The 26,350-nt window shown below is 28.3% G+C and overlaps 1 protein-coding gene and 1 long non-coding RNA gene across 2 annotated transcripts in view; both read right to left on the reverse strand.

Moving 5' to 3' along the window:
• LOC148236386 (uncharacterized) overlaps positions 1-26,350 on the reverse strand; it is a 311,981-nt gene that overhangs the window by 205,426 nt on the left and 80,205 nt on the right. The window lies entirely within an intron of this gene.
• Positions 5,213-6,561, reverse strand: LOC148236391 (uncharacterized). The gene is made up of 3 exons (XR_015809043.1): positions 5,929-6,561; positions 5,817-5,860; positions 5,213-5,571 (listed from the first exon to the last, which is right to left on the reverse strand). It is a non-coding gene; the product is annotated as an uncharacterized LOC148236391 (long non-coding RNA).

Raw genomic sequence — 26,350 nt, forward strand, 5'->3', positions numbered from 1 at the left:
ATAAAGCATAAGTTTTGTTACGAATGCTTTAATTTATCAATTTAATTCTGTATTTTTTAACCTTGTAACTAATAATTGGAATAATTTTCATTATTATACCCGTTAAAAATAAGTTTCAAATAAGTTATTAATTGTAAGATTTAGATATATTATTGACACTTTGATTCATGAAAAAATTAATTTACTTCCTAAATTTCCAAAAAAGAATGTAAGCAGTCACTAGAGTCTCCAATTACTCGAACCATCAACTACTTGAGTATCGAATATTAAAATTTGAAAATACTCGAGTACTCGAGTACTTTCGAGTATTTACCAAATGTACTAAAATAGCTATTATTCAAATTCGTGCACATATAAATAAATAAATAAAATACTTAGTATGTTAATTTTTACAATTATTTTAACTTCACGAACATGCTTTTTAAAAACAATAATGCAAAAAGTGTCTCGAATTTAATATTACTGCTAACCTTTGATTTTATTATTCCCGTTATGGAAAAAACCCTTTCCGTTGCTGTTGATGTTGGTCTTATTGTCATTAACGCGTTGGATAAGGCTTCTAATTTATATCTGTTCGCTTTTTATAGATATAAAATTTTTTGAACTCTCTTTTTATGTTCTCTTCTTTCATTCCCTTCTCTGCTTTTCTCTTATTTCCTTCGACTATTGACAAAATAGAATTTTGTAATTCTTCTTGAATAGATTATTTTTCTTAACAATATACATTATTCTACTCCTTCTGATTAATGCGAAGAATTTAAATCTATTTCCTTCGAAGATGTATTTGGGTGAATCCCTTTCACTCTAGAGCTAAACGGTTCGCAAAGAACTGACTTTACTTGAAATGCCTTTAAAACATACAATTGTTTTGATTTATATTTTAAGCTGAGGGATCAGTATAAACAATTTACAACACTTTACGCTACAACTGCATAGTCATAAAACCTAAAAAAAATTTTTGTTGATATTTCATATTGTTCATTGCCATAAATTAGATAAGTCGGGACTGTCGAACAGAAAACACAAAAGAAATTTCTCCGTTGTACCCACTAACATAGCCTACGACCGGAACTATGCAACTATGGAACTATGAAAAAATGATACCTGATAGTAACCGCTCCAACTCGGGACTTCGTGCATAAACGCCAAATAAAAGCAAGACGTTAACCTTTACCGGACCGAGTTAAAGTTATTTTTGTTTCTGAAATATTTAAAAAAAAATTAATTTCGAGTATTATTCGAGTAATTTTCAAAATACTCGATTATCAAGTACTTGAAAAATAGACAAAAATACTCGAGTATCGAGTACTCGATTACTCGAATTGGAGACTCTAGCAGTCACCATAAACTTTTGTTTAAAAATAATGATGTATTAGAATTTGCTTTTACAAAGATATTTTTAAAACTGACGATTCTATAATAAATTATTTTAATTTAAATAACTACCATAACAACTTATGACATCACATGCGACAAATTTAATACTTGTGCAAATAGGTTTTTCGCGATGCAGACAAAAATAAAAAATAAGCATTCTAGAAATATACTTTGGTGTTTAAATACAGCTCTAATTTTTTTTTTAACATTGAAAGTACAAACCAATGCGATGTTTTTTTTTTGAAACTTTTGGTGATTGTATCTTTCAAACTCACAATGTCGGACCTTCTCGCAACCCCTATTTATTAAACGCATATATGACAAATGTAATTTAAAAAAAAGCATTGAAATTAATTTTCAAATTGCTCAAACATATGTTCATATAATAAAGTACATATAAGCGTCAAAGTTTTAGTTTTGCTTGCGAGTGGTGTTTACACGAAGCGCTCTTAGAAGTATGATGCGCAGCGAAACGGAACTGCTTCTTGAGGTTTCTCTAAAAGCATGTGTAATGTGACATTAAGGATGTGGGATGGCGTCCTTTAAGATGTGGAAAACTGCATATAATGCTAATGCCGGTGAAACGGTCGCAGAGTGCACCCGTCGGCCTTTGACGAAAATGGCATTGGATGGAAATAGGAAAGGCGGGTGGGGAAGGGCGTACTGATATTTCCATTAAATCTTTCTTTAACCGGTTTAAAATACTGCTAAATAAAAATATATATCAACTGTGAAAAAATGCTACACAACATTTAAAAACAGTCTAATATATACATAATTTAGCAAACATCAAATTTTACGGCAAATAAGCATAATTGACGCATGAAAATTGTATCGTTTTTTGAAAGCGCCACCTAATGGGCGTGCCATTAATATGTAATGGTATAGGAGTGGAATTTTGTATGGAAAAATATTAGGCAAATATAAGAGTGTCACTGAGAACGGTATAAGGTCGCACGGAGCGTACCAATTATGAGAGCGGGCAAACTAAGTTAGAAACCCCTGGCGAATCTGAGGGGTCAAAGCGAATTGTTAATCACTGGGGGATTATGCGAAGGGCACGACCAGGACTAACGAGCCTCGTCTGGATCTGTCACTTGTGGCCGGACGAATAATCGACAGCTTACGAATACCTCTAGGTATCCTAGGATGATAGTTACGTTGGGTATTAGTCGACGAGTTGTCTCGATATATGACAAATGCCATGTTATCAAAGCGCTTTGTTGCTTCAAATATATTATATATATATGGATTCTCACAAATTTCTTTCATAAATTTATTTTTTTAAAGAAAATTTTCAATGCTATCAAATTATTTATTAATTAAAAACAATATACATAGAACCAGCCCTGCCGAAAGGGCGGGGAGAGACAAATTCACGGGGCCCGTTCTCCTTGAACCCGACTCCGGAAAAAATCATAGTAATAATATACTTATAAAAAAGTAAAAATCGACCTCAAATAGGGTACTGAACTAAACTGCAGTTGTTTGAGATGTAAGCTTTTTTTATACATACACGAAGTAAAAGGATTGAAACATTACCTTTAAAAGCGCACACTTTCTAGGTAGTACTTTCACATTAAACATTATTGTTCAATGTGACAGATTGTAGTTTTTTAATGCGGCTCTGTTTGTGTTGAAATTTGGTTGCAAATTATTGTTTTTCGAACGTTTAAAAAATATTAGACATGAGAGGAAATATTCAACGAATGTAAGTTAGTAGCAGTAAATTTAGGTATTTGATCTGAATTTTCAGTTCGAATACAGAAGTATAAGCGAAGTAATAACATAAAATCAACAACAGCACCAGCTGAATTATTTAATTTTATTTTTTTATAAATTGTATTATCAGTAATTTGACAACAAGATTTATTGCAGCTAAATAAATAAATAATACTTTTAGTTTTATGCAGTTATAAAAAAATCATTTCCTGAAGTAATTTTTAATGAAAACAGCACTATAACACATATATAGCAAGAATATTTATAATACTCTTCTGCTAATGAATAATTACTATTTTATAAAAAAGTTGGGTTAATACACTTTTTAGTTTCTGGTCCTAAATATTTTTGCCGTTTTTTATTCAAAAGATCGCATAGATGTAATGGATTTTTTATCAAGTTTTCAATATATGTTCATATTAACATAACTTGCTGTAAGTATCCATATATTGTATTAAAATGTATTGCTTTCGCGTGAAGGGTTCATTGACGTCACCTTGTTACTTATAAATAAATTTGCTTTAATAATTTCCGACAAAACAGCTTAATGCTCAATATATGTATAATCGCGATTTGTTTATTTTTATCGGAACAGGTTTACTATATATTAATACTCACAATAATAAAATCCTATATCACGTATCAGCAAAAATTTCGCCGAATCGTTCGTCTAAAATATGAAAATGTAATATTTTGCCCCTTGTTCACTTCACAACACCAGTCAATCAAAGACTGTCGATATCACGTGTTGTTTTTCCTTCTCAGAATTTTAATAATAACCATGATCGATCCTCAAAAGCATGCCAAGGTGGCTAACAAACAACATATGCCAGTGCCCGTAGAAACCGCCACCCCAATCCATCAAAATATACATACAAGTATTCATCAAAGCCAACAGGTCCTTATGGATCGTTGTTATACTTTCTCCTTAACTGATGTGATAGAATAATGTGAAAATTTATACTCAATTATTTTATTTAATGGGAAAAAACAACACATAAAGGGTGAATATATAAATAGAATGGGCTATGCTGATGACATGATCTACTTTTTATTTTTTTTTTGCTACCTTATTATAATAAATTAAATTCACTATATTTTACATATTTAATTAAGTATGTTTTTTATATTTATTATTAATTATATTATATTAAATTTATTTCAAAATACACTACGTAAAATACATCCTACATTTATATACTGATATAAACATTATCTTATATATAATTGTTCTAAGCCGCCGTCGTCGCTTCCGGACGCGCATAACTTTCAATGAAACATTCTCCGTTCAATTCTATACTCTATAAATCGTAACGCTTTGTATTAACAGTGTGTAACAATACACGTAAACAAAGGAAATATATTTAATTATAATACTAAATAATAATAAAAATTAAAATTGAATTTGTTCCGATTGATTTTCTAGCCGCCAGCCGGTAATGCGTTCTGTTGTTTCGACCAATCAAAAATAAGCATTCAAATATTCAAATAGCGTCGACCAATGAAAAATAAGCATTCAAATTCAAATAGATAGTACCGTGACAACACTTTTAAATAATTATTATTTAATAATAAAATTTTGCTACGCGACAATAATTTTCATTAATTCGTCATTTGACTGAATAAAAATGAAATATACACATAATGCGTTGAGGATTAGAAGAATACATTGATTAAACTAGATAAACAATCATAAAATAATCTTCGTAATGAAATTTTCAAATTTTGAATTCCCGGCGACGGGCTCCGAGGCCTAAAAGTGAGTTTTTGCTTTTATAAATAATCGGATTGCAAATTAACTAGGTGTGTTATAACTATGAAAATTAAATATTAACATAATGTGTTGAGGATAAGAAGAATACATTGATTAAATTAGATAAACAATCATAAAACAATCTTTGTAACGAAATCTTCAAATTTTGAAATCCCGTCGCCGGGCTCCGAGGCCGAAAAGTGAGTTTTACTTTTATATTACATAAACATTATCATTGCTTTCCGATTTAATACATATATACGTTAGATTTTAAGAATTTTAAATTAACCAGTTATGTTTTAAACATGAACGTGTAATATATCCTTAGTATGTGAGGATTGAAAGTTAATGTCGATCGGCGCTGTCGGACAGCTTATAAATGTGTAGTTTCTTGGATGTTATCTAATAAACGACATTTTACAATGATTATAAATATGTGATTGCATACCTGGAATAATCGATAGCCAAAATATCTAAGAGTGGGTTATTTTTAATTCCGATGTGGCAAAATAGGTACAATTTTTGTTCTGTGCCATCATTCCTCTTTCTGAATAGCCAAATTTAAGATATTCAGTTACATCAAACTTATGTAGTATGTTCTTTATAAAAAGATAATACTTGCTGACAGTGACTTCAACATGAGAAGATTAACTCTTTGTTTATATATACCAATTCTACGTTGTAGCCATATAGGTCATCAAATTGTTCCATCATTGCTTCTGAAAAATAATTAAGAAACAATAAGACTCTTATCAAGAGTAAACATTGAACACATTATTACTACTAATATAATCCATAAATTAAATTTAAACGACAACCGAAGAACAAAATTGATGGATGTAATGTAGAGGATTAAACACGTAGATTGGCATATCTTCATCTTCTACAAAATTGTCACAATATGTCATATATTTTTTATTATTACTAGCATTGTAATATGTTTAATTAACTTCGGTATGTATACCTTTAATTGCCAAATCACCGCTGTTTGTCTTTTAATATTAGATCCTGGAAAGTCAATAGTAATTTTGTTAGAATAACCGTGTTATATTATTTATTTATAACCAAACACTTACTGGCACACCCACAATTTATAGTTTTGTCTATAATTTCAAATGCTGCATCACTTGCATCATCTTCAATTGTCACTTTGAAAGGAAAGTGCCGCGATTACAACATAATTCGCAGCGAGTGCAGCGACATAGCGAGCGCTTACCAGATGTGACAGCTGTCAGATGTAAGCAAATTTGGGAAGTCCCGCACTTGAGAACGAACTAAATTTATTTTACCGATCGAAATTGATTTTAACGATTTAAATTGTATAACATATATTAAAATATGTATAAAAATCATAAAATACTAAAAAAAATGTTTTTTAAAATATTTTTTTAGTTTATAGATTTAAAATATAATATAAATAATGTGGATATGTATTAGCTTCTCTATACAGAAAAAATATGTACCTAAATTTTGGCGAACGTTGGCAATTTAAAGTTTTAGTTTTTAGAGAATTTTTAAAACTTTGCTTTAAAAAATATTTTCAACAAAAAGGGGCAAAGTTGCAAAATAAGTACTCTTCATTACCAACCAACTAATATTGCAAAAATCCCTCTTACTGACGCCTTTGAAAGTAAACTACACAAAAATGTATAACACTAATTTAAATATTTTTTAAATTAAAAGTTTCAGAATAAAATTTCAAGATTTATTCAAAATATTTTTTTGAACATTAAAAATATTTTTTATTTTATTATGGATTTTAAATATTAATAATTTATTATAGATTTTAAATATCTTTAGCTTATTATTAATTTTAAATATAGTGAAAACTTTTTACACTCATGAATTATTAAAATATATAATGCTGCGCAGAAAAACATTTACTTTAAAAAATATGTAAATCAAAATATTTTTTAATCAAAAAAGACAAAGGTTTCAAAATTATTAATATTTTTAAAGCGCACTTTTGGTCTAAAGTAACAGATTAGATGTTTGTTATTTTTAGTTTATTGTTTCTTTCTAATTAGTAAATGTAAATAAAAACTGACTTTTATATTTACACATAAAACATAGATTTTTTTTTTTTAATTATAAAGTAACTTATGGTGTCACCAAAAAACTTTTTTGTTACGAAAATTTAAATTTATGATAAAATTGTGTTATGCAGCGTTAAAACTGACACTCAAACACCTAAAATACGCTAAAACACAATCAATGACTTATAATCACTCACATTGCACTAACTATATATGATCGATTGTGTTGTTGCGTTAGTAAGGTGTAACAAAATATTTTTTCATATCAGTAATATTTTTGAGCGGATGTGTAACCGATGCTATTTATTATTATTATTTATTAAACTGTAAACCTACTTTTAAATGATACAAAATGTTACGTTTTAATATTATTTTTTATGTTGAAAACATTTTGATATTTTTTGTTTTATTAATATTTAGTAAAGTTACAAACCTATTTAAAAAAATAATACAATGATATTTTTTGTAACGAATACCGAAATAACGAAATTCCCAGTATAACGAATCTTTAATATGTCCCCGAAAAACTTTCATACAAAATGTTTTCATTGTAATGAAGACTAATCTCAGTATAACAAAATATTTTGCTCCGAATTTAAGAATAACGTTATAACTTGACAAAATATTTCTAAGAATTCAGTTCATCATTGAATTGGCGTGTGCCAGATGTGTTCAAAAGCGACATTACAGGTGTTTCGTTGACCCTCAAACTTTTTTTATAAAACATTTTTTTCACAAATTTTATTGTGTTTCATACATTTTCCTTAAACAAGGACAAAAAACGATCTGTCAACCTTATAAGAGGTTATTTTGATGCTGTAGTAATATAGTAATTAAAAATAAAATAAAAATATATCATCTTCCTTACATTCAATATAACGAATTTTCAGTACACCAAAATTTATTCATTGGTTCCGTGAGCTTCGCTGTATTGAAATTTCATGGTACAATTTTTAATTTATTATTATCTAGCCAAGTTTTAAACCTATTCATAAATGATATACAATATTTAGATTTATCATTAAATATCTAAGTTTCGATATAACGATCAAATCTAACGTTGTAAATCTAATAAATAAGGTCAAATGTTTTCTTCTGGAAATATTTAGTCAAGTTGTAAACCTATTTTCAAATGAATTGAAAATGTTAAGTAGTTTTTTATAGATTGAACTATTTTGTCTATTATTGAAAATCCTTAATAGTAATGTCCAATTTGAACCATTAAATTTTAAAAAATATTTAAAAAAATCAGAACGAAGCAAAAATTATATTTAAAACCCAAAAAGTTGAGGGTCCGGTATTCGCACACTCGCTAGCTATCGGTACCTCACGATAGTGAGGTACCGACAGCTAGTTTATATTATAATATAATGTAAAGTCAAAAATATTTCAAAGAATAATAATAAAAAATAATATACCTACCTATAAAATATGTAAATAACGTAATGGAACTGTTTAAAAAAAATTATTCGAATTACCAGATTTATTAATATAATATTAAATATATATTTCAGTAACATTGCGGAGGATAAGAATAGAAACCACTTTTAGGCACGTGGAAGAAAGTAAAAATAGAATTTTTTTTATTTATTTAACTAATCCATAAAGGAAAAATCGATACTAAATAAATATAAAGTATCAGAAGTAGTGCCTATACTAAAAGTGAACGGTCCAATAAAGACCATCAATATGATATATTTAATGAATAAGTTTCAAGGGAAATATTCTACGGAAGCAGCTCTGCAATTGCTTATCAATAACTGAATGGCATTGAGCATGAAAACTATATTGAAAAATATTACCCTTTTTATATTTTAAAATAGTCTTTGCAATGATGAATACTTTTGATAAATTAATTAATAATATAAGATGTATTACTTAAAGATTTAGTGTAAATAAAAATCTATTAAGTGTTGCTATTATTTGCAAATAAGAAAAATATTTGTAACATCAAAAACCCTTACTTAAATTATTATTTTTTATTATTTTTTTTTAATATATTATCAGCATGAAAACTATTTCTCTATGGCTCTCTTATAGAATGTATAATAAAATTAAACTGACGGTGCATCAAAATTATCCGTTTGAGTTTAAAATTCAATTACTGTTATCCTAAAGTCCTACATTATTTTTGCATTTAGCAGATCTTGACGCATATACTTATACGTTAAAATTTCTGAATAATTATTTAGTAAGTAGTATTAAAATTAATTTCTCTCTTACAAAATATTTTACATTTTGCATTAACAATTTTTAAATAAAGAATTTATGACTCATAATTTTTGGTAACAACATATAATATATTTATCTTGACTAATTTTAATTCACTACTATTTCATAGCTTCACAAAATTAAGGAGAGTGAGAAGCCTAAAATATGATTTGAAAACTGTTTTGCGAATTTTTGATTGTGAAGTACGTCGAATAAAAATAGCATTGTTTATTTTTTTGCTTGTTGTCGTATATTATATGTTCGGTGCGTTTAATCATGATGGCTACAACATGTGTTTCAACCGAATACAAACCCTCTGGGGGATTCACTGTTCTGAAAATAAAAGAGAGCCTGCGGGAATTAATTCAATCAAAACGTGATAATTTTCCGTGACGAATAACGGCGATGTAGTTCAAGCGAAAAACAATAGGGGCGAGGGATTTGGATTGACCCAATTCTACGAGTATTTTTATTACTGGAAATAAATATCTCATAATAATAATCATAATTCTTAATCAACAATGACGTGAGATGTTCGCGTGCGGTTGGGACAGTTGTTTATTTATTTTATCGATTGCAAAAAAACAAGACGTTCGTAAATACGCCTATGAAAAATTCACATTTACACGCAATATATCCTTCAACGAACAAAAAATTAAATGCACTCATATATGTTTAGGCTTGCCAACTTGAAAACTACCGTGTATAAAGATTAATCAACACAAGTAGTAATGTATGTTTTATTAAAAATGCACACTGAATCAATATTTCAATAAACTAGTAATTCTTAACCTTTTCTAGCCATGCCCCACCAAAGAATCAAAAATTTTCCCTCCTCTGACAATAGAAAAATAAAAGCAGTACTAATGAAGAAGCTATCAAGAAATTGTCAAATAATAATAATATAGAGTTACAAATAAAGTTTTAAAATATACAAAAATAAGAGAACTGAAGTGTAAATAATGATATAAAATAATGGTGACTGAAGATTTTCAAAAAATTATAGTTTTCTAAATTTATATTTTTTTTTATTTTATAAGTAAACCCCTACTTTAAAAATCGACATGTTTTCTATCATCATTTTATATTTAATGAATTCTAAAAAATAACTGATCACTGCTTTAATTAAAAAATCATTTTTGATTTGTTTTTCGTAAATAAATATAAATAAAAAAAATCACAAATTCGTTATTAACATAATACAACTAACTTTAATGTTTAAGTTAGGTACCTAATCAACATTTTCATTTTTATAATGTATTCATGCTACTTAGTAGTGTTGTTTATTATAATGAAAAAGTTAGTCAAAATGTCTTTGCGGGTACATTATTAATATATTTATATTTTTTATTTAGATGTTATTATATATTTTTAAGCCAGTCTCGACGACTCATCAAGGAGTAACAATTAAAAACTAATTAACAGTGTCCATACACAACAGAGAAAAATTTAATTAACTTCGCTGAGATGATTTACATAAGTAAATATGTATGTTACGTCACATGTACAACTCGAAAAAAAATTAGTGCGATCCTTGTATTGAAAAGAAATAAGACACGCACTTAGCATGTTGCAATGAATTTTGCTATAAATAAACAATAAGTAGAGTTCTTGCTCTACAATAACAGATGGAATAACATGTTTTATCTATGACCACGCACACAAATTTTTCAATAACATATTAAGGTTGCTTCTAATTTCTAGTGGAATATATCTTAAGAAATCCTTTGATTAAAAATATTGGGAATTATAAGTAATTGTTGTAATATCAATAAAAATGCACATAAAAAGGATATAGCTGATAAATTGAATATAAAAAATTTAATATTTCAGAATTTGAACTAATATACTGTGTAATTTACCAGTTTTAACCAACAATAAAAGTAATTAACTCCTAAATCAAACTGAGAAATATGCATGCTTTGTATGTAGGCATTTTTTTATGTCTTTTTCGAATGAACAATATGTTTTTGTGGTGAATCATGTGTATCGTATTTTTTCCAATCAGCCATTATGACGCATTGTGCGATAATGAATATAACGAATATAATCAAATTTGGTTTGTTAATACAGACATATTTTGTATATATGTATGTCTTGTTTTTAATACATTTATCTTACAACCACAATAAAATAATAACATCACGTTTTAAAAACAACTGAAATAACTATTTTTTTTCAACAATTCAATATGATTATTAATTTTTTATACTAATAAATATAATACATGTTTCAGGTTTATAACTATTTTTATGTTTACATTTTCTTATTAGCTATGATGCATTAATGTAAATACAACGTTAGTGGTTACAATTTAAGGAAGAAAACTAAAAATATAACAATTTGAGTAAAAGAAACAAAATCTAAAACAATAAGTGTACTCAACTTAAGAACGAGAACTATAATAATGTGTTCTTAAACTTATAAACCAATAGGTGCTATAAAAATTTTATCGTAGTCGATACGGGATATATGCAAAGTATTTTTTAGTTAAAAATAAATATGTATTTAAAATATAATATTAAATTTTGTAAGATTAGTTGGAATAGGTATATTATATATTATTTTTATAGAGATACTGCAATTTATGAAAAAAATATCTGTGTTAGCTACTCCATAATGGAAAGACATAAATTAAAATGGATGTTAATAATTGTTTGTATACTTAGTTTTATTTTTTGGTAACTCTTTTTCCACAATAGATTGGTCTAAGGGTCGCAATGGCAACGAGCCATTCGTTCATAAATGTGTTTATTAAATTGATTAATCAGGCATAAGCCCATGTATTTAACTTTACATTTATAGTCTATTCACTTTGAAAAGGCGTTTGTAACGATTGTCTACGTTTCGTTAATATAATTGACTCTATTTTTATTTTTCACCTCTCGATCGGGGAGCTGTGCTATTTTCAGCCCAGACAGGATACCTAATTGATTTTATTTAATTGACACGCTACATCTCTTGCTGCAAAATCCTATATCTATATTTTATAGCTCTCTGTAAAATACTAAAGTGTATCCTACTCTTTGCAAGACAGGAAATTATTCGAATTATGTATCCGCACAAGTTGATGTGATTTATCATGTCATAACATTAATGCGAATCCGTGCGTCACGTTCCTCGTTCCCATGATCCTGAATCAAGACGTAAATCTTTATCATGCAGGAAAATTTACAGGATATTTTCACGTCCCCCGTGTCAAAAAAAAACAACGCAACAGGGACTAGCGCTAAAATGGCACATGTTTACATAAACATGTGCGTTCATTTTTGACCATACATGCGGGTAATGTACTACTTCGTTGTACATATATTTTTTATATAATATACACCAGATATTTGTATGTTTTATGATACACTTTTTTGGTGTTATGTAACAATATTTTTAATAATAATGGAAATAAAAATGTAAGAAAAAGTGCGTTAGCGAGTTCGGTGTTTCGTATACAAAACAATGTTAGTGGAATTTATATTAATATCGTATTAATACGCTTTTGAAGCCGTAGAAGTATTGCTTTTTAGATTGTTAAGAATTGAAATAGTAATAATGACACAAAACCATAGTTTTGTGGTAAAAACTTAGATAAACTCCTAGCATTTCTGGTGGTTTCTGGTCTCTTGAACAAATCTTATGACTTATGTTGAAATTTTGCTGTAACTAATTTCACTTATGAAAATTAGAAATAAAATGAGAAAGAAATGGCATAAAAATTATTCGTTCTGACTAAAAACTGTAATAAACAATCTAACTGATATAATTTGTGTTAAAATTCAAAAAATCGAAAACGTTTCGTGATTGCGTTAAATTAAAAGCATTGAAACTGGGGGACAATTCTATATAGAGAATGACGAAATCGCTCAAAAAAACTCAAATATTCCTTCTTTAAGATCCGGGAACAAAATGCCAAACACGATTCAGGAAAAGGTCGATATATTAGCTGAGGTCTTTGCTACCTCTTTTCAGCTTACAATTAAATAACAGTGACAAAAATAAACAAAATGACTAAGAAATTAAATATATAAGTAGATCTCAAATAGTTTAGCAAAAATCTATAAATAAATTAAGCTTATCAGAAATTTCGAGAATTGTTAAGCGATTATTAAATAGAAAGGATCAATGAGTAGATAAATTAGATGATATATTTAATATAAAAAAAAACTTTTTTTTGTATACTTTAAGTAAATAACTAAAATATTTAATTTATGCTTATATTTTGGATATTTCTAAGTTATCTGTAAAACGACAAAAAATCATCTGATAAAAAAACCTAGCAAAGCAGACAACATATCAATTCACTATCGCATGATCAGTTTACTGCTATCATTTTGCTAATTATTCTAAAAAAATCATATTATCTCGATTAAATGAATCTCTTTATACTAAACTCATCAATGAACAATTTGGTTTCCGCAAAAATCATTTGACTACGCATCAACTCAACAGATTAGTTGTTAACTAGTTCTCATAGTTTTAAACCTATTGCAATTAAACTACAAAAATCCCTGGAAAACTTATTTTATAAAATGGAAAATTAAAATTAATCATGACAAAACAGTATCAAAATATTTACAAAACGTAAACAACCCTTGCCTGCACACATTAAGATATAAAATTAAAATTGGTTTGTTAATTATTGATAACTTTACTGCTTTTTGAATGTTTAAAAAAAATTAGACTTGAGAGTAAATATTCAACGAATGTAAATTAGTAGCAGTAAATTTAGGTATTCGATCTAAAAATTAAGACTGAATACCTCACCGCGCTGGCATGATTTTATTGCTTTTATCCTTGACTGGAAATTCACTATATGGCAACACTGAGCAGAAAAGAAAACAAGGGTAATTATCAGGCAAATATTATGAGTAAATATTTTTATTAATTTTTAATACCTAATTAAAATGTTTCGCATAAAATATGATTTAAGAAAATATGTCGCAACGGTCGCTAATTTTTATATTTATTTTTAGCATAGAAAGGGTTTACTCTTACCTATTATTAATTATTCAAGAAATTATATTACGATATTAATAATATATATAATGCCATTTTTGCCATTAGGCCCGGAATCATTATTTTTCTAGGGCCCGGGTTCGCTCTCGGCGGCCCTGGAGGCAAAGCCCTGTCATGGGTTGTTGAGTCAATAATTATGAATGATAATTTGCTTATATTATAACGGTTTGAGTTCGGTTAAAACTGATTTAAATGTTGTATTTATGGTCAATCGATGTGATGTCACAAATGTCTATGAATCACATGAAATATCACCCGTTTTCAAGCAAATACAGTGTTACTAATGTTGAACAGTTAAATTGGTAATTGTTTTCAATATATTTTAACTAACTGTGTTAGTGAAATTATATTTATACTAGTGAAAATATAGCTTCATTGCTAATATGTACACCATTTAATTTTTGGTTTAATAATTTTATAGTCATAAGAACATATTTTTCTTAAGCACTGAAAGCACTGCCCTTGTTAACCTTGTATCTACCAATTCATTAATTAAACCCTTCATTAAAATAAATTTTATTTGCTATTTTTGCTTCGAAATATGCATATTAGAATGTATACAGCATTAAGGCTCGATTTGCATACCTCTCAAAGAATAACACCGCCCAAAAACAGGGTCAAACAAAATTTGCGATTGTGTTTTTTGGAGTTAGCGTGAAAAAACACTGAATTGCCGGCATTTGCTTATCGACACCGGCGCTCCGATTCGTCAATGCGAATTCGCTTATTTATTCGCGGGAAAACATCGCGGTTTGTGATTTATTTCGGCATTTTCCGGCAGAGCAGAGTAAACACAAGGGAAGAAGGCTTTCGCCGGCAATGACGAGGAGGAGTCCAGGGCCGCGATTCGCAATCCGACGAATATTTGCCCCCATCAGAAATGCAAATGCCGTGAACTCCACACTAAGCATAAGAAATGGGAACGTTTCGCTCTTTGTCCCGAATAAGAAAATTTCCATTTCTCGTTTGCAACGTTTGTTTAGTTCGCCCCTCCCCAAACTCCCATTTCGATGGCCCCCACCTTCGCCGACAGAGATCTAACCCCACTTCCACCACCACCGCCCGGTCACGTCGGGCGGACAATAAAACAATTTAAAGTTCATTTGCAAGGGTCAAGTGCTTACAAAATACTATAACAACACTCAAGATGTGTATCGGATGTTCATTTTACAACCGAAACGATTTATTGAGTTGCGAATATTTTTGCGCTCGTGTAGACGTCTGGGTAAAACAATAACAATTAACGTTTATAAACGTAAATTTATTCTTGTTTTGATAATAAATATTTATATTTAAATACACAATAGGAGAGTGAACATAAAAACAGTAAATGTTTTACAAGATATTCATAATCAGACATAGGCTTCTTAGATAATCTAACTCAAATATTAATAAATTATTTGCACGATCATAGACAATTTGTAACCTATGCTTGCTACTTTCAACCATCTGGAAGTGCCATAATGTGTATTCTTGATCTCGTTTGCCATCAGATTATTTCTACGATTTCATTGAAAACGTTTTTCCTAGAAAAACTTTTACTAAAGATCTCGGAATCACCACACCACATAACAGTATATGATATTTTGCGATTTGCAAATAATATAATAGAGAAAAAATTGTATCCACCGTTCTTGGATTTTATTATAAAGACATTCCTACTAGATAACAAAGGGCAGAAATATTACAATTGAACGAAATTTACAAATGTCTAAACATAATATTAGTCCAGTCAAATAAGGCGAAATAAAGGCTAAACCTCGGAATGAAAGATAAAAAGCTGAAATTTTGCACAGACCTTCGTTTTGATGTTCTAAGGACAGGGTAAAAAGTCTCATAAAATATCGTGTCTGCTAATCAAGATATCAAGGGTCAAAGGTCACAAAATTAGTTTTTTTGCAAATATCTCCCGTTTTATGCGTCGCACGTCATTAGTTGCTTTACAAAACTTGTAAAGCATAAAATTTTCTACAAGTTTGGTAATAATATTTGTTTTGTATCATTAACCGTTTTTGAGATATAGCGCGAAGAGTGGGAGGCGTACATCCGTTTATAGAATCCAGCGAGTATTTCTACCTGCTTAACTTGGTATAAGCTTTGAAAAAGTAAACAATCGTAAAAAAAGTGGTCTCGGCAAGTCGTTTGAACCATAATTTTATTACTTTCTTCATTGTATTATTAGGAATTAAGAATGAAATATTGCTCGACAAGAAATTTGTGCGAAAAAATTGAAAGAATTGAGAGATGTCCTTACGGAGTATGTACCAGATGATAAGAAAATCATTTCCAAATAAAGAGAAAAATATTTAACTGATAATATAATTACAACAAAGATTGGATCATTCCCTATTTTTTCTTTTCGCGATGCTCAAGCTTAAATTTTATCCATAGCTTGGTATGAAAATAAAAAAGGCACTTCGGAAGAAGAACACTTGCGGATAGTGGAAGCTGCTGCGGCGATTATTAGAGAAGATATTCGATCTTCTGTTGTTGAGACCAAGTCCTATCCGCCCCCGAGTAAAATATTAATGAAGAAATTCCGAAAACTTTATTACAGAAAGAACAGAAAAGGAAAGACGGGGCATTTTAAAACGAAGTACACAGCTATAAGTCATGCTATAATGACTTCCATACTAAAACGGTCCTTTTCTTCGCAGTTATTAATAGGCCTATCTGTATTTCTTCATAGAAGAAATACAGATAGGCCAAACATCCAAAAAGACTTTTGGATGTTTTGTCAAGTTTAGGTTTTTTCGCTTCATATAGTGATACTGTAAAATGTTAAATTTCAGCTGTTTATCACCCACAGCCTCTTAATCAACCATCAGAGTCAAGTGCCTTAGTACAGTATGCATCGGATAATGCAGAAAAATATTTATACTCTTGATGGCTATAATACTGTTTATATAATGGGAATGATAAAAATAATAACTCCAAAATCTGAAGTTATATCCGATGACCGCATAAAGAAATTTACATCAAAACCAAGTGCAAATGAGTTAGCAGCACTATCACATATACCCCTTCTAGTGTATGAAAATCATGTCGTACCCGGACTGAGCAAGAGATTCAAGTTCAAAAGTTTAATGATGTAGAACTAACCGAACAAATATTTAATGTAGTAAACAAAAAACAATGAGAACTTTGTAACTTCTCGGATTCTGTTTCTTACTTTTATTCATCATCCTGCGAGTAATATGGACACAATTTACACCACATTACAGTGTGCTATAAACACTGCCAAGAAACATGAACAAAGAACATGCTTAATAACTTTTGATCAGCCGTTGTACATAAAAGCACGTGAAATCGTAGCAGCTTCAGATGCTAGCTCAGACTTGTCCAGAGTAGTTGTGAAACTAGGAGGCTTTCATATGCTTACGTCTTTTATTGGATGCATAGGGTATATAATGAATGGAAGCGGAATCAAGGAAGCTCTCAGTACAATTTATGCATCGAATTCTGTCGACAAAATGTTGGATGGTCCCGCTTTTGCAAGAAGTATCAGAGGCCATACGTATTACTTTTTGCATTATCGATGATGATTTTTGAAGATATGGAGATTGAAAGTTATAATGCTTTAGATGGGTTCATTCAGCAGATAACAATTTGCGATGTTTCCTATGAAACTGTGGAAGAATGTGCAGGTAACTCTGGCTCCGTAGTTTACATAGCGTTATCCTATAAACGGATGCGCGCTTCCCACTCCCCGCGCTATATCTCGAAAACCATTAACCATACGAAGAAATAAATTATGACAAACTTGTAGAAAATTTTATTTTCTATAAGTTTTGTGAAACATCTAATGACATGCGACGCAAAGAAGGCGAGATATTTGCAAAAAAACGATTTTTATGACCTTTTACCTTTAATATCTTGATTAGCAGACACGATATCATATGAGACTTTTCACCCTATCTTTAGAACGTCAAAACAAAGGTCTGTGCAAAATTTCAGCTTGTTATCTTTCATTCCGAGGTTAAACCCTTATTTGACTGGACTATATTATATTCTCATACTACGAAAAAAAGAGTAAATATATATGAATTAATTTTTGGTATTATTACTTAAGATATACCGTAACTCCTGTATTTTAAAAAAAAATTAAAATATTCAGCTTTAATGTAATAAAAAATGATTTTTAAGAGAGAAAGTGAGACTTACATCGACACATACACATTTTGAAAGGTTAAGTAATGGCTTTCTAAATTATCAACTCTTTTATAACCCAACTAGGCCTGCTACAAACTTATCAATTAACCTGGACTCTTTCGCATACATGATAGCTTGTGCAATAAAAAATCATTGAAAAAACCTCTTAACTACACTCGGCACAAAAAAATTGCGAAAAACAGTCAAATATTCATCAAATTTATTTTATTAGTATCGAACAATAAAATAAACCTATTATTAGATACGCTTTTACATTTTTAAGTATGGTATTGCTTTTAACGTATTGTCTGAATTGAACTAATGACATTATTTATTTAGATATTTCCCAACCATTTGGAAAACCGCTAAAAAAAACAAAAAAAACCGATAGGTATCATAAAATTCCTACTTATCATATTAAACCAGTTTATTACGGGAATTTAATAAAATATGTTTAAAAATTATTCTTACGCGTTTAAAAATATCTTAATAAAATAAAATAATTAACCAACTGTTTTCGAAAAAATAACTAAATAATAACATATCAAATCAATAGTTTAAAGAAGCACATATGCGTTAATATAAAAATGAGTTCGGATTTTTTAATGTTATATATATATTAAAAAAAAACCTTTGACACAGTATATCATTACGGTTTAATTAAAGTATAATACATAAGCTACGCTTAATACACTTATACTTGAGAAGTAGGAGTTATATTGTTACGCTAAATAATGAACATATTTGATCCCGCGTAAAATTCTAGCTGGAGTTCCTTAGGAAACTGTTTTTTTATCTTATATACGAACGAAATTCCAAAAATAAAAAAATACGCGTTTATCAATGTACGCTGACGTTAACTAATGACGTAACTAATGCTTATGGTATTAAATCAATCGCAAATAAATTACAAAAATCTCTTGAAATCCTAACAAATAAATATTTTGAGAGGTGAAAAAATAAAAGCAACCGAATTAAAACAAAAGCAATTATTTTCACAAAATATTATTGAAATAAACGTATATATTTTTTTTTAATGATTTTCACAATAAATATATAATATTTTTCAAAGATGTATGTTAAATAAATCTAGAAATAATACGCAGCACTGTTTAACGCTCTTTTTTTTAACTTTCATAGATCACAATTTTTTTTTGTAATCTATGAAAGGTAGCCACAACTGTATTTTTTTCTTAATACATAATTTAAAACTATACTTGTACGTGCCCTTCAAAATCAGTTTTTTAGCCCTATGTTGATTGTGTACGATTATTTTTCTGCCATGTACGTATGTTATCATGAAAATATATTTATTTATATTAATATGATATTCTCTATAAGCTTATTATTAGATAATTTATAAAATATTTAAAAGGTATAATAATTAATTAAAATAATATACATTTGAATTTAAAATAGAAAATTTCAAATTCAATGGCAATCAGTCGGATGCTTCAACGTGAATATTAACAAATTTGACATCTAGACCTTAAAATAGCTTATTCTAATATTATATTTACCAAGAATAGATTCGCAATAATTTAAATTAGTAATCCTATTAAAGGATAAATTTTATACCGTCTTCGTTGAAACGTCACTTTGTGACGTTTTCATAAAGAGAACCAATTTCTCAAAACAAAAATATTATCCAGCGTGGGCTATATGACGGAGTCGTTGCTTTCGTTTTATACAACCGCGATGTTTATGCCGTCCAATGACAATTGTCTAGGACTTTAAATGCAATTCGCTCATAAAATATTGTGTCGTAAATCTGGCGGGGAAGAGGCCGCAATAAAATGGGTAACGGTGGTCGTTCGTACGAATCGATTCGTTCGCCAGGGGAAAAGTGTTTTCAACATATTTCTTTCGGTACACTTAAAATGTTTTAGAATCTGACCAATTAGTTAAAATTAACCACAATACCAATAAAACTATTATAAAATTCGTTTTTGACTAAATACATTGAAGCCGAATGTAACCAATATTTTATCACCATTATTTTATTTTTTAATAAAAACCAAGAAAAATGTTTTTTCATAATATTATATATTTATACAAGTATGTTTTATAATCACTTAAATTTGCACATTGATGAGATAAGTATTGATATTCATGACTAGCGTAGTACACTGAACTTATGGACTTCACAGCGCCATAGGGGCCACCAGTGAACGGCACTTTTATTGGTATGCAATTTTCTAATTAAACTTTTTTTATATAGTCAATGAAACAGTGTATTGTCCTGATAAAACGTTTGTTTTTGCTCTTATTTTATTGTTTAATATATTTACTAAATTAAATGACATTATTTTAAATCAAATAAATCATTTATTATAAAAACGATTAAAGATTAAGTAAAAAATGCAATCAGTTTTTTCTGCACAAAGTCAATTTAAAATATCTTAAGAAATATTGTTCAAATGAGAGAAATATATTATTGTTTTTATAGTAAATATAATAGATATATGATAATCTGAGCACTTTAAAACTGATAATACAAAACATTATCGGAATTACACGAAATAAATAATAAGTTTAAGGAACGAATTATATAGAGTATATTATAATTATAAAATAGGTTATTCATGTAACAATTTCGTTTTTTTTTACTAATGCAGCTTTTAGTGCCATTTCCACGGTGAACCAGGATGGCATTCAGGAAAAATGGTAATATTTTAAGCGATAAGCCAACAGGAACTGTTCATAGACGAGACGAATGTATAAAATAATAAAATTGCATGCAGCCAGCGCACAGGAAAATATTATTTTAATATAAAAATACCATTCGTTCGGAAAAGGTCATAGGTGCACTACAACAATATATTCTAAATATTCATTTTGCTAAAATGTGTCAACCGCAAACGTCAGCAGTTTAATATTTTGTGAGAATAATTTGGTTAAAGTGTAGTGTAATATTTAATTAAATTAAATATTTTTTGCGTAGTCATATTGTGCTGAAAATATTATATTTTTCAAATATTTTACAGTTTTAACTTTTATTATTGGAAGTAATAAAACAAAACCGATAAAAATTAAACCTTAGAAAAGTAGCTAGTCAGAATGTTCCTTTAAATATCTTAACTGCTTTTTACTACATTATTTTTGTATATATTTATTAAATCCTGTATTATTTTTTACAAAACTTCGGATCATATTATAAAACAATAATATTCAATATAATATATAAAATTAAATTGCAATTCTAAGAGCCTGATGATTCTTTAGATCCTTACAAATAATTTTATGCGTGTGACATAAAGTACGTCCACGTCCCTAATAAATGTAATTATCACAGATCATTGTATTATTATGTAAATATAAATTATTTTTCATAATAAAACTTATGAAGTACTTAAAACATTTGTCAATCATAATTAATTTCTTATGATTACTAAACAGTTGTTATTTGAATTATTTAATGTTTAATTAGTTGAAGTAGAGTTAAATTAAGTATTCTTTGTATATTTAAAGTTGTAACTTTGATTTAAAGTTTTAAATTAAATATATTTCTATTAACAATAATAATATTTACTTTATACAAGAATATCGCATTGAATTAAGATATGTTGAAAGTATTAATTAAGATAAGTCATCTTAAAATGCTATAGCTAAAAGTCTTATCAAATAATAAAATTCTTTCTAGTTAGTCTATCTTAAAACAAATTATTATCATTGAAAAATTAAAGACTAAATCATTTTTTTATTATATTTATATTTTTAGGAGCACGCTTTAGACTCGCTATTTTAGCACGAGGCTCAGTTCGTATTATATTTATAGAAAAATTATGTATGTCTTAATTAAGCAGAAAACGATCGCGGTTCGTTAAACGGACGTTATGTGGATATTAATTATTAAAATGTGTTGCGAATGTGCGGTTTTGTTTCAGTGGTCATTTATGAACGGTAATGCGATAATTAGATATGAGCCTGCAGCTAAACAATGGATCATAAATATTTATAAAATGGTATGAGCATTTAATGCATAATATAATACGCGGTTAAGCATAACAGATTCAATAATGTGTGTAACATTTATTTTAAATATTATTTTAATTATAATTAAAATAAAAGTTTGTACATACATTCAGTATCAATTGCATTGGTCATTTTTCAATGTGTACTTTTGTATGTATAAAATTATATATTATATTGATTTTTTTATATAATTGTTAGTACTAGATAGTTTTTACGTGGTAGAAAACTAAAGTTTACTGAGTACAAAAACCATTATGTGCATCTCTACAGAATAGATTGTAAAAGTTTTTACTTTACACAGCGACGCCTTTAAAAAAATTAAAAGAAAATAAATAATATTTTCAAAGATCTCGTAATATAAATATCTAGACCGACACTAAGCTAATAATAAAAAAATATACAAAAAAACTAAACTGATTAGTGCAGATGAAATCAAATATTGCAATTATGAACTGTTTTAGTAAATAGTAAATAGTAATATATTTTGTTGTAGTTTATAATTGCATTTGAATCACAAATAAAAAATTCAAGGCGATTCGACTTCCGTTGAAAATTTAAATGTTAGTTTTTACAGCACAAATCGTTTGCAACACGACCGTAGATTTGCTGAAAATTGCATTAATGGAATGTTCTTTCACGTACACGGGATTTTAACACGTTCAAGCCAGCGTTCGATCCTCGCAGTTTACAGTCCCTGGCAAAGGAAACCCCGGGTTTTCTATTCCCATTACCTGGGTTTAACGCTACTTTTTTGTCAGTTCCGTTCATCGGTCTCGGACGGTTGTAATTGATTTTTTTATTACATTTCCCGGAGCGCGTCAGTACGTGAGCCGGAATAAGCCTCTTCGCGAGGCGGCTCTGGTGTGGGGCTACCCCCTTAGCAAACAATTTATTCGATATTTGGGGCGTAATGGAGAGAGACCGTCGTGGGGTATGAGACACCCCAGCGGCAAAAACTGCGAACGCAACGAAGGCAAAAGGAAAAACCGCGTTTTTACGTCGCCACCCCCAATTGGTAGGTTTGACCCTTACAGACGCCACTACACGTGTTTTTATTTGTCGATTGGTTACAAGAAATGTAGATGTACAGAGTGATGTAAAAAACGAATTGGGTTTTAAACGGTTATATCTCATGTAGACAGTAAAAACAAGGGTGCTGTAGAAACAGTGGCAATAAAAGTCTGAAAATGCGTTTATTTTGTGCACAAATGAAACAAAGCATCTATGTTCTCTTCTGGGCTTTTTAGTACTCATCCGAGCTATAGATTGGACATGTTATTAGTTTTTGCTATCTATATTATCTTCTTTACAGTAATACAAATATTATTATTATTTGTTTTTGTTTAAAGTTATGAAAAATATCACAACTGACATTTTACAATTAACGCAAATAAAATTTGATCAACCAAAAAAACTCCATTCAATCAAACACATGTCTTTTAAAGCACTTTCAGGATTAGAAGAGTCGTGTGAATTTTTCAGTCAGTAAGATGCCACAAAAGATGATGACAGTTTATTGTACGTAATAAATAATTTACTAGATGTAGATCAGTATAATTTGGTGAAGAATAAGAGTCTGTCGAATGATTTTCACTTATTTTAGAATAGTCTTTCGAGAAAGCATGGATGAATAGAAATCTAGACCAATTGAAAGCCAATTGTTATAAGGTCGAATTACACCTCCAAAATCATCCCTTTTGTGAAACTTTATTTTTCAAGGACAAACGTCCGATAGCTACAGAGAATAATTCAAACAATGTGTATTCAATGCGATGCCATATGCATTATTTTTGGAAAAGTTTCAACGCCTAATAAAAAAGTTTTAATGAGTTTGTGTAATAATTAACGGTTTTCGAAAGTCAACTTGGCTAATATACAATCATTAATGTTCTTTGATGATTATAAATGCCATTATTATAAATTTCCTGCAGTTAGAACATTACATAAAATATAGAAGACGAAAGTACTACGTTCGAGATGAAATGAAAATCATCTCCAGTTTTTAATAATACTGATGCCAATTTTTTTAGGACAGATAAATTTGACTATTGAAAAATGACAAAGGTAGGACTATGAATGAAACAAAATACAAAACACAAGTCATTTTCATGGTCACGATTTTCAGGACCAATTTGTACAAAATAAAAGGTATTTCACCTTACTATATAAATATAAATATCAATAATCAAAGGATGAATTAAATGTATTAAGATACTATTTTTAATTAATAAAATTTGAAACCATTAAAAATTTATTTAATTAAAATTAAAATAATAATCTTTATAGTGCAAACTTTATGATTTTATGTTAAGAATAAGATAAGAACAAAGTATAGAATACATTTGATATACTGTAAATTCGGAACATAAAAAGTAAATTGGTTATTCATTTTTATCTACCTGCGATATCAAAAATTTAAGAAGTTATTTTACTAATGTTTCTTATGTACGTATTTATATTTATTAATATATGAAAAATATAAATATTTTATATATACATACATATATTAATATAAACATAATCATGTGCGTTGCCTATGTGTTTTATAATTTGTATTAAGTTAAATATATCTCGTATTAAACTTGTTCCTAAATGTAATTATTTGATAGTTATATATAAGATATCTTTGTCGTCAAGCGAGTAAAAACTCTCCCTTTACCTTTTTTTTTTCATTCTGAGCAATTAAAATTAACTGAGGCGTGAATTATTCAATAAGCTATTTGTTTTTACATTTTATCTATAAAAGCTTATTATATAAGATTGACTTTGTAAAGCGAAAAATTTAGCTGTTAAACGCCCTCAATGGTTTATTTAGCTGCTAGGCTAAGGCTCATAAACCTTTATTATTAATTAACTAGTTTTATGGTTATTTTCTAAAAAAAAAACATAATCCAGATTTTTGACTTTTAATATATAACTAGTTTTTTACAATTATTTTAAAATTAAATAAATAATATTAATTATTTCTCAGAAAATATTAATAATGCACAAAAATTATGGATAAATTAAAAGTAAAGTGGCTGAGATAAAACTGCTATTTCTCAGAACAACCGTTTCAAAAAGTGTTTCTTCATGTCATGTTTTTTATTAAGAATGAAAATGAATATCACGAATGTGATTAATCTGAGAATGAGGACAAAACATATAATTTTAATGTAGATAATGAAAAATTATTTCTGTAAACACATTAGCTGACATATTATACAAAAATAATCGTCAAATCGTTCGTAACCTAAAATATTCTAGTGTAAGAAATTGCATTTTAGAGAAATATAGTTTATTTAGAACGATAAAATAAAAATCTAGTTTATTATTAGATTGTAAAACACAGTAAAATTCCTTGATACATACGATTAAAAGATTGATAAAAATTACAGAATACATTAGAAAAGCACTACTAGATTTTAGTCAAAACAAATTGTATTATAATTAAATTAATTTTATAATTTTAGATTTATAAATTGCGGTTATTAAATTAAATAGGAATGATATTACAATTTCATAGGCAGAAATGAATAATGTTTCAACTCAAAGAACATTAGAACGACGAAATAAATGTTTAGTTTCCTCGTTACAATATTTACAAACTGCGGTTGTTCTGAAAACAGTAGTTAACTCAACTAAAGTACATCTTTCCAAAGCTTCCCTAATTCCTTATACAAATAATATTATGGAAAGACTTTTTTTAATATACAATGAAAGTTTAGTAGCAACATACGAACCATTTCGATCTGATATAAATAAAGACAACAATAACACAAATGTGTCAATTCAGAAAAAATATTCCTTAATAATAAAAATGCATAAAAGTAAATATATCATTAATTATAACTAGGGTTTTTAATTAAATGTAATTTTTAACTAGTTAAATATTAAATAAAAATAGATAAAGTATTCGAATATTTGAATATATATTTTTTCCTTTGTTTTAAAGATATAATTTATTTAACCTATTAATTTAAAAAATCAAATGAATACCTATTAAATATTATTTAAATAAAAAAATATTATTGCCTTATTATAATTATTCAGTTTTTTCATAATTGTTAAATTTTAATTTCATAAAATATGCATAGCACAAATCTATGCAAATTACTGATTAGTGAGGGTGTTT

Source organism: Plectrocnemia conspersa, unplaced genomic scaffold (assembly GCF_051122295.1).
Source record: "Plectrocnemia conspersa isolate PC_06_02 unplaced genomic scaffold, ASM5112229v1 ptg000003l, whole genome shotgun sequence".
NCBI lineage: Eukaryota > Metazoa > Arthropoda > Insecta > Trichoptera > Polycentropodidae > Plectrocnemia > Plectrocnemia conspersa.